Raw genomic sequence first — 11,318 nt, forward strand, 5'->3', positions numbered from 1 at the left:
AAAATACTGCTCGTAAAATAGGAAAATAAATTGCGTTTCATTTTCATGAAAATACTGTACCCTATATACTTTTCTGCTGAATATTATCTTAGAGAAACAATAGCGTAAGTACATCATCCATGGCATAGGGAAGTTTATTCCGCAACTTTCACTGTTATCTAAGCCGATTACGGTCGATTATTGTCACTTTTTACTGTTTTTGTTGGAGTAATTTGTTGAACGCACAATTTGAGAGACGACCACGTCCCAAACAGCTGCATAGGAATAACTACTAACAATCGGCTTGGGATAACAGTTAAGCTGTGTTTTCGTAACGGGCAGAAGCAGAATCGATTGCAGCGCACCCAGGCGGGCAGAAACAGTAACATTCAAAGAACTAGTTCTTTGACATGAATTTTGCTTTATGTGTTATGGGTAATGAACTTTTTGGGTTGTCCAAAAGGTAATTCTGAAATGATTATTGGAGATTTAATTCAATAAAGTGAATTAATTGCTTTTTAAAACTCAGATAACTTTTCCACAATTATTAGTTACTTCAATAATTATGCAAAATTCTATGCTTTATAGGCATGTCAATCTAAGAGTTAACTTTTCATTTCCTATGCTTGAAATTTGTAAGGGTAAATTATTTGAAGTAACTGATTGTATTTCATTATTAATAAGATATTATTTTATTAACTAGAAGCATTCCATTATTAATAAGATATTATTATAATTATTTTATTAACTAGAATCAATTGCCTTCAGAGTCAATGCATGTTCTTTGAATCACATCGTTTATAGGTAGGCCTACCTACTATGAGTACCGTATTCAACTTCAAAGGCCTATTGAAGCTCTATCGAAAAAAAATCAATAAATAAATAATAAATAAGTGCTTTAATTTTGGCATTTTTGGAATCTATGGGATATATTACACCAAGGGATATCAATATTGTAAACGTTTTTTAGGCAATTTTATTTTAGCAGTCCCCTTTTTGATCATTGGATGGGTACGGTCCCGGCTGATATACAATCATGTATAAGAATCGTGAGGCCAATTGACTGCCTAAATCAATATGCCTTCTCAGGCAATGTTCAATTAGGGACTCTTCACCAGTAAAAGCTATACGAATATTGGAAATTATTATTATAGATTAACACATATGACATGTACAAAGTGTATTCAAACAGGCGAACTAATTCTAATAATTATTGTTGAGATAACTATATCTTGCTTTAATAAACGAGTTCTGTTATGGTACTTTAAATAACACATAGCCTATTTTAAAATGGATGAATATTTATTAATTATAGAAGGTAACTAGTACCCTTGTGATATTCCAAAATGAAACATGATTAGTTTCGACATTTTCAATAAGGACTCTCTTGACAATGACATAATTAGAAACTGGTCATGCTTATTTTGAATATTTTAGGGTAGGCCTACTAGTTATTTTCTACAATTAACCATTAAAGTTGCCCTATTAAAATTAATACTTTATTAGGGTATTAATTAGAATTAGAGTAGCCTTTCAAACTCCTTATTCACTATAATGTTCTAAAAGCTTATCAATTTTAATCAAAACCTTGGAAATATAGCCTAGAAGGTAGAATTGAAAGTGATTATATTTGATGTGGCTTGGAACATCATATTTTCAACTTTTGCTTAAGTTATTTTTCATATTCAAAGAATTATTACCCCTTCAATGCAGTAAATAAGTACTATTACTTAATTCTTAATACAATACATAATAATTGTGATACCCTATTTTATATCCAATTCAAGTCTATTATTTAACTACGTGTTACCTATAGCATTTGCCAGTCAGCAATGTTAAATAATTTTATTAGTTCCAAAAAAGCAGAAGACATACAGAACCAATAAAGTTGTTAATAAGAGTTCGATGCTTTTGGGTTAAATATAGTTTTAAAAATCCCTCAAGTATAAACAATTAAAACATATTTTATTAATTTCATGTCACTTGCTGTTTTCTTCAAAACTACCTGAATTGAAGCAGTTAGCAGGAGCGATCAGAAAAAGAAGATATTATTATGAATAACATGAAATAAACACATCAAGATGTACTGAAAAAATGAATATATTTCTTAGATTAGTCCATCTCTTTCTTCTGTAGGCTACTACATCATACATGAATCATATCCATGGAATATTATTCATAGTTGATTTTCTTTGTCATCCTCTACTTCTGGCTGGTACATCACTAGGCCTGAAATCAAAAAGTTATAGATAATTTATTATTCATTATAAAAAAAAACTTTGCAAAGTGAATTCTGAAATTGATTGTAATCTGTATAAGTTTTTAATTATATTTCTTGGGAAGGAACCCCCCAATAATGACAAAGTAATATTATATGAGAAATTCCAATAAACCAACATTCAGTTGAATTATTATTAGCATCAATCTGTTAGTTGTGTAATTCTGAATGATTGAATAAATAAATCTCCATGCAGGAATTGGGATTAATCAGTGTGCCCCTAGGTCAAAAGAACTTGTTGGTGAACAATATATTTTTGGATACCATGAACAATTATTTATTTATTTCTGTGGTCAGTAGGCCTACTTCTCGACCGTTTGGTTTACTTAACTCTTCCAAAATGTACTGCATAAAGTAATTTTTAGTTCTACATTTAGAGAAACAAGTTTAATGAAACAAATGGAAATAATCAATAAATTAATTGCTTAATCTGAAATGATGATTATCTACAACATTATAAGTAGAACTAAGTGATTTGAAAATGAATACCAAACTGCAAATACATAAATCTCTCTCAGAACAATGTGGGTATTTCATCCATGAATTTAATCATAAATTTTAAAAGGTGGAATGACTGTCATTAAAAGCTATTATTCAGTGTTTTCTACCAGCACTTGCTGGGTGAATTTTTGAAGTCATCTATTCATAGTTCTAATGTATGGTCATTTATAAAGTCATCATCCACTCAAGATCAAGATGGACAGTTGAGAAGAGTGTTTTAAAAACAATTTTAACATCAAATTATTGATGTAATGTTATCACATTATTAGATAATGTTACATAAATTATTTCTTTATGGAAGGAATCCCAAATATTATGAATAACTCTATTCCCTGAATGATAAGTGAATACATTGTTTTTTAAGCACTCTTCTCAACTGTCCATCTTGATCTCATGTGGTTTCAGGTAGTTTCGAAATATTAAGATTTCCTGTAAGCTATTAATGATTTCAAAATTCAGTCAGTTTTTCTATTATTTTAGTCACGTACCATAGTTAAATCTTACTATTTGAATATCTACCATCAAATCGATAATAAAACATTGAAGTGGATAAACCTTTTTAAAAAATGGGAAACTGTATAAAATGACATCGCCTATATAAAGTTTAAAAAATGAGTGGAATTTTATCTTACCTAACTAACTTATTCTAAGTATAGGTTCCAAAGAATTGTTCCATCCTGGTCAACAAAAAAGAATTCATATGCATTTCCTTTGAGCACATTCTCTTCAATATTTTGTTTGTAAATGGTACCTGAAAAAAGAAACATAATCTTTCAGCATATTCATTTTGGAGATAATGTGAAGTTAATCATCAATGATAAGACATAGTTTGGACTTTGAATAAATTAGAAGTGAACTGGGCCTCAATAAACTATTTACATTAGATATAAATACTATAAGTATATACTTACATTCATAGCACATAACAGAAAACACTTTAAAGTTTTATAATATAAATTAAAACAGGTGACACACGACATAGATAGATTAAAAACACTGAAAAACTTACATTACACTCTCTGCTCGGTTGAGAAAGGGGACACAGTTCCTTAAAAATTTCCGATTATAATGTAAGTTTTTCAGTGTTTTTAATCTATCTATGTTGTGTGTCTCCTGTTTTAATTTATACTATTCACATTGATATACCTGGCATCACGCAATATATCGATCAATAGAGCATGAATAAGTTTTTCAAATACATTACTATTGTAGTTTTAAATGAGTTTGGTAGCAATGGTCAACCAGAAAAATAGTACCTATTTTATATTTTTCCAATGGCAGTCTTTCAATATTCAATTACACTGACTCTGATCAAGTTATAACAATCTATTTAATATTGTTTCCAAGTGATTTTGAATTATAAATTAAGAGAAGATTAATTCATAGATAGGTACCAAAGACAAAGTAAATGTTCTAATAGTCAGGTTAGTTTTGTTATTATATTGATAAACTATGGGTTTACAATATTTTGAGGTGCAACAAGGATAATGGAAGTTTAGGACTTAGAATGTAATGAAATACTTCTAAGTCAAATTATGATATTATTTTTAATAAATCTGTTTGTGAAAACTACTAGCTGCATTATAAAAAATGTATTTTGTGATTAGGCCAACTTACTGAAAGTGTAAAAGATTGTTAGCATGAAATGCTAAATGTTATCTTGGTTGAATAATGTTTTGAATCTGATTATTTAATGTTAATCTAATCAATCAATCTTGAATGAGTTTAAATCTAATCAGTTGATTAGATTTCTCTCTTTCTTGTGATAATTCTCTACCATACACAAACTAGCTAGTCTAGGATTTACATTATTATTAAATACTACAAATTAAACATTAAAAAAAGAAATAAATAAACTTTTGTCAACTTCTAACCTCTTGAAAAATGAAAAAGATAGCAATTTAGGCCTAGAGACTAGGTTATTAAAGGCCTACTACAGTGGGCTACCTGAATAAAAATTGTAAACATGCTAGTAGGCTACTCATAAAATTTATATCAAATAATTGTGTACGGTAAATCTAGCCTACTTTATTATGAGAAATTTAAGTGTACTTACTTGAATCCTCTATTACATCAGCAATTTCTAACCATATTCTATTTTTCAAATAGGTAATTCGTTGTGCAGGTCTGGAAAGTACAAAACTTTGAACTTCGAAAATTTCACGCCTTTCTGTTGTAAATCCATTTTCAATTTCTCTTGTAAAAATTATAAGAATAAAGAAACCAATAGAAATATTTTATACCTCAATTTTCCACTGCAAATTAATTTCACAGTATAATAGTAGCAATCCGAAATCTGACAACCAATATCAAAACAAACCATCCAACAATTAAAGATTGAGGTTAAAAAGAACATGGCGTCTGATCCACAGAAAGATTATTCTGCCGGTGTCACGTGATCAGAGCAGAAAAGTGATTCGAAGCTGTCTGTTCTCGTCGACAGAATCCCGAAATTAGTTCTTTTTCGACAAAACGGTTCACGAGCAGTGATCGGTCGAAGCAAAATAGCATTGTGTTGATAGGCCTTATAAAGAACGGCAAGATGAACGACAGTTCGTCTCTGATTTGAACAGTTCTTTTTTTCTGCTCAACTTTCTGCCGATGGGTGAATACTCCCATAAGAACCAATGTTAATTTAAAGTGAATTCTGTCGTTATTTAACTACGTGTTACCTATAGCATTTGCCAGTCAGCAATGTTAAATAATTTTATTAGTTCCAAAAAAGCAGAAGACATACAGAACCAATAAAGTTGTTAATAAGAGTTCGATGCTTTTGGGTTAAATATAGTTTTAAAAATCCCTCAAGTATAAACAATTAAAACATATTTTATTAATTTCATGTCACTTGCTGTTTTCTTCAAAACTACCTGAATTGAAGCAGTTAGCAGGAGCGATCAGAAAAAGAAGATATTATTATGAATAACATGAAATAAACACATCAAGATGTACTGAAAAAATGAATATATTTCTTAGATTAGTCCATCTCTTTCTTCTGTAGGCTACTACATCATACATGAATCATATCCATGGAATATTATTCATAGTTGATTTTCTTTGTCATCCTCTACTTCTGGCTGGTACATCACTAGGCCTGAAATCAAAAAGTTATAGATAATTTATTATTCATTATAAAAAAAACTTTGCAAAGTGAATTCTGAAATTGATTGTAATCTGTATAAGTTTTTAATTATATTTCTTGGGAAGGAACCCCCCAATAATGACAAAGTAATATTATATGAGAAATTCCAATAAACCAACATTCAGTTGAATTATTATTAGCATCAATCTGTTAGTTGTGTAATTCTGAATGATTGAATAAATAAATCTCCATGCAGGAATTGGGATTAATCAGTGTGCCCCTAGGTCAAAAGAACTTGTTGGTGAACAATATATTTTTGGATACCATGAACAATTATTTATTTATTTCTGTGGTCAGTAGGCCTACTTCTCGACCGTTTGGTTTACTTAACTCTTCCAAAATGTACTGCATAAAGTAATTTTTAGTTCTACATTTAGAGAAACAAGTTTAATGAAACAAATGGAAATAATCAATAAATTAATTGCTTAATCTGAAATGATGATTATCTACAACATTATAAGTAGAACTAAGTGATTTGAAAATGAATACCAAACTGCAAATACATAAATCTCTCTCAGAACAATGTGGGTATTTCATCCATGAATTTAATCATAAATTTTAAAAGGTGGAATGACTGTCATTAAAAGCTATTATTCAGTGTTTTCTACCAGCACTTGCTGGGTGAATTTTTGAAGTCATCTATTCATAGTTCTAATGTATGGTCATTTATAAAGTCATCATCCACTCAAGATCAAGATGGACAGTTGAGAAGAGTGTTTTAAAAACAATTTTAACATCAAATTATTGATGTAATGTTATCACATTATTAGATAATGTTACATAAATTATTTCTTTATGGAAGGAATCCCAAATATTATGAATAACTCTATTCCCTGAATGATAAGTGAATACATTGTTTTTTAAGCACTCTTCTCAACTGTCCATCTTGATCTCATGTGGTTTCACGTAGTTTCGAAATATTAAGATTTCCTGTAAGCTATTAATGATTTCAAAATTCAGTCAGTTTTTCTATTATTTTAGTCACGTACCATAGTTAAATCTTACTATTTGAATATCTACCATCAAATCGATAATAAAACATTGAAGTGGATAAACCTTTTTAAAAAATGGGAAACTGTATAAAATGACATCGCCTATATAAAGTTTAAAAAATGAGTGGAATTTTATCTTACCTAACTAACTTATTCTAAGTATAGGTTCCAAAGAATTGTTCCATCCTGGTCAACAAAAAAGAATTCATATGCATTTCCTTTGAGCATCATATTTTCAACTTTTGCTTAAGTTATTTTTCATATTCAAAGAATTATTACCCCTTCAATGCAGTAAATAAGTACTATTACTTAATTCTTAATACAATACATAATAATTGTGATACCCTATTTTATATCCAATTCAAGTCTATTATTTAACTACGTGTTACCTATAGCATTTGCCAGTCAGCAATGTTAAATAATTTTATTAGTTCCAAAAAAGCAGAAGACATACAGAACCAATAAAGTTGTTAATAAGAGTTCGATGCTTTTGGGTTAAATATAGTTTTAAAAATCCCTCAAGTATAAACAATTAAAACATATTTTATTAATTTCATGTCACTTGCTGTTTTCTTCAAAACTACCTGAATTGAAGCAGTTAGCAGGAGCGATCAGAAAAAGAAGATATTATTATGAATAACATGAAATAAACACATCAAGATGTACTGAAAAAATGAATATATTTCTTAGATTAGTCCATCTCTTTCTTCTGTAGGCTACTACATCATACATGAATCATATCCATGGAATATTATTCATAGTTGATTTTCTTTGTCATCCTCTACTTCTGGCTGGTACATCACTAGGCCTGAAATCAAAAAGTTATAGATAATTTATTATTCATTATAAAAAAAAACTTTGCAAAGTGAATTCTGAAATTGATTGTAATCTGTATAAGTTTTTAATTATATTTCTTGGGAAGGAACCCCCCAATAATGACAAAGTAATATTATATGAGAAATTCCAATAAACCAACATTCAGTTGAATTATTATTAGCATCAATCTGTTAGTTGTGTAATTCTGAATGATTGAATAAATAAATCTCCATGCAGGAATTGGGATTAATCAGTGTGCCCCTAGGTCAAAAGAACTTGTTGGTGAACAATATATTTTTGGATACCATGAACAATTATTTATTTATTTCTGTGGTCAGTAGGCCTACTTCTCGACCGTTTGGTTTACTTAACTCTTCCAAAATGTACTGCATAAAGTAATTTTTAGTTCTACATTTAGAGAAACAAGTTTAATGAAACAAATGGAAATAATCAATAAATTAATTGCTTAATCTGAAATGATGATTATCTACAACATTATAAGTAGAACTAAGTGATTTGAAAATGAATACCAAACTGCAAATACATAAATCTCTCTCAGAACAATGTGGGTATTTCATCCATGAATTTAATCATAAATTTTAAAAGGTGGAATGACTGTCATTAAAAGCTATTATTCAGTGTTTTCTACCAGCACTTGCTGGGTGAATTTTTGAAGTCATCTATTCATAGTTCTAATGTATGGTCATTTATAAAGTCATCATCCACTCAAGATCAAGATGGACAGTTGAGAAGAGTGTTTTAAAAACAATTTTAACATCAAATTATTGATGTAATGTTATCACATTATTAGATAATGTTACATAAATTATTTCTTTATGGAAGGAATCCCAAATATTATGAATAACTCTATTCCCTGAATGATAAGTGAATACATTGTTTTTTAAGCACTCTTCTCAACTGTCCATCTTGATCTCATGTGGTTTCACGTAGTTTCGAAATATTAAGATTTCCTGTAAGCTATTAATGATTTCAAAATTCAGTCAGTTTTTCTATTATTTTAGTCACGTACCATAGTTAAATCTTACTATTTGAATATCTACCATCAAATCGATAATAAAACATTGAAGTGGATAAACCTTTTTAAAAAATGGGAAACTGTATAAAATGACATCGCCTATATAAAGTTTAAAAAATGAGTGGAATTTTATCTTACCTAACTAACTTATTCTAAGTATAGGTTCCAAAGAATTGTTCCATCCTGGTCAACAAAAAAGAATTCATATGCATTTCCTTTGAGCACATTCTCTTCAATATTTTGTTTGTAAATGGTACCTGAAAAAAGAAACATAATCTTTCAGCATATTCATTTTGGAGATAATGTGAAGTTAATCATCAATGATAAGACATAGTTTGGACTTTGAATAAATTAGAAGTGAACTGGGCCTCAATAAACTATTTACATTAGATATAAATACTATAAGTATATACTTACATTCATAGCACATAACAGAAAACACTTTAAAGTTTTATAATATAAATTAAAACAGGTGACACACGACATAGATAGATTAAAAACACTGAAAAACTTACATTACACTCTCTGCTCGGTTGAGAAAGGGGACACAGTTCCTTAAAAATTTCCGATTATAATGTAAGTTTTTCAGTGTTTTTAATCTATCTATGTTGTGTGTCTCCTGTTTTAATTTATACTATTCACATTGATATACCTGGCATCACGCAATATATCGATCAATAGAGCATGAATAAGTTTTTCAAATACATTACTATTGTAGTTTAAATGAGTTTGGTAGCAATGGTCAACCAGAAAAATAGTACCTATTTTATATTTTTCCAATGGCAGTCTTTCAATATTCAATTACACTGACTCTGATCAAGTTATAAACAATCTATTTAATATTGTTTCCAAGTGATTTTGAATTATAAATTAAGAGAAGATTAATTCATAGATGGTACCTGAAAAAAGAAACATAATCTTTCAGCATATTCATTTTGGAGATAATGTGAAGTTAATCATCAATGATAAGACATAGTTTGGACTTTGAATAAATTAGAAGTGAACTGGGCCTCAATAAACTATTTACATTAGATATAAATACTATAAGTATATACTTACATTCATAGCACATAACAGAAAACACTTTAAAGTTTTATAATATAAATTAAAACAGGTGACACACGACATAGATAGATTAAAAACACTGAAAAACTTACATTACACTCTCTGCTCGGTTGAGAAAGGGGACACAGTTCCTTAAAAATTTCCGATTATAATGTAAGTTTTTCAGTGTTTTTAATCTATCTATGTTGTGTGTCTCCTGTTTTAATTTATACTATTCACATTGATATACCTGGCATCACGCAATATATCGATCAATAGAGCATGAATAAGTTTTTCAAATACATTACTATTGTAGTTTAAATGAGTTTGGTAGCAATGGTCAACCAGAAAAATAGTACCTATTTTATATTTTTCGAATGGCAGTCTTTCAATATTCAATTACACTGACTCTGATCAAGTTATTACTATAACAATCTATTTAATATTGTTTCCAAGTGATTTTGAATTATAAATTAAGAGAAGATTAATTCATAGATAGGTACCAAAGACAAAGTAAATGTTCTAATAGTCAGGTTAGTTTTGTTATTATATTGATAAACTATGGGTTTACAATATTTTGAGGTGCAACAAGGATAATGGAAGTTTAGGACTTAGAATGTAATGAAATACTTCAAATTCAAATTATGATGTTGATTTTAATAAATCTGTTTGTGAAAACTACTAGCTGCATTATAAAAAATGTATTTTGTGATTAGGCCAACTTACTGAAAGTGTAAAAGATTGTTAGCATGAAATGCTAAATGTTATCTTGGTTGAATAATGTTTTGAATCTGATTATTTAATGTTAATCTAATCAATCAATCTTGAATGAGTTTAAATCTAATCAGTTGATTAGATTTCTCTCTTTCTTGTGATAATTCTCTACCATACACAAACTAGCTAGTCTAGGATTTACATTATTATTAAATACTACAAATTAAACATTAAAAAAGAAATAAATAAACTTTTGTCAACTTCTAACCTCTTGAAAAATGAAAAAGATAGCAATTTAGACCTAGAGACTAGGTTATTAAAGGCCTACTACAGTGGGCTACCTGAATAAAAATTGTAAACATGCTAGTAGGCTACTCATAAAATTTATATCAAATATTGTGTACGGTAGATCTAGCCTACTTTATTATGAGAAATTTAAGTGTACTTACTTGAATCCTCTATTACATCAGCAATTTCTAACCATATTCTATTTTTCAAATAGGTAATTCGTTGTGCAGGTCTGGAAAGTACAAAACTTTGAACTTCGAAAATTTCACGCCTTTCTGTTGTAAATCCATTTTCAATTTCTCTTGTAAAAATTATAAGAATAAAGAAACCAATAGAAATATTTTATACCTCAATTTTCCACTGCAAATTAATTTCACAGTATAATAGTAGCAATCCGAAATCTGACAACCAATATCAAAACAAACCATCCAACAATTAAAGATTGAGGTTAAAAAGAACATGGCGTCTGATCCACAGAAAGATTATTCTGCGGTGTCACGTGATCAGAGCAGAAAAGTGATTCGAAGCTGT

General features: G+C 29.0%; 2 long non-coding RNA genes across 2 annotated transcripts; both read right to left on the reverse strand.

Annotated features, from left to right (window-relative positions):
* Positions 1-2,071: 2,071 nt before the first annotated feature.
* Positions 2,072-5,406, reverse strand: LOC120349005. The gene is made up of 3 exons (XR_005570268.1): positions 4,815-5,406; positions 3,391-3,509; positions 2,072-2,208 (listed from the first exon to the last, which is right to left on the reverse strand). It is a non-coding gene; the product is annotated as an uncharacterized LOC120349005 (long non-coding RNA).
* A 2,177-nt stretch (positions 5,407-7,583) lies between these two features.
* On the reverse strand, positions 7,584-11,272 carry LOC111060709. Its single transcript, XR_005570269.1, has 3 exons — positions 10,949-11,272; positions 8,880-8,998; positions 7,584-7,697 (listed from the first exon to the last, which is right to left on the reverse strand). It is a non-coding gene; the product is annotated as an uncharacterized LOC111060709 (long non-coding RNA).
* Between the last annotated feature and the right edge of the window lie 46 nt (positions 11,273-11,318).

The sequence above is a fragment of the Nilaparvata lugens genome, unplaced genomic scaffold (assembly GCF_014356525.2).
Source record: "Nilaparvata lugens isolate BPH unplaced genomic scaffold, ASM1435652v1 scaffold7871, whole genome shotgun sequence".
NCBI classification, from domain to species: Eukaryota; Metazoa; Arthropoda; class Insecta; order Hemiptera; family Delphacidae; genus Nilaparvata; species Nilaparvata lugens.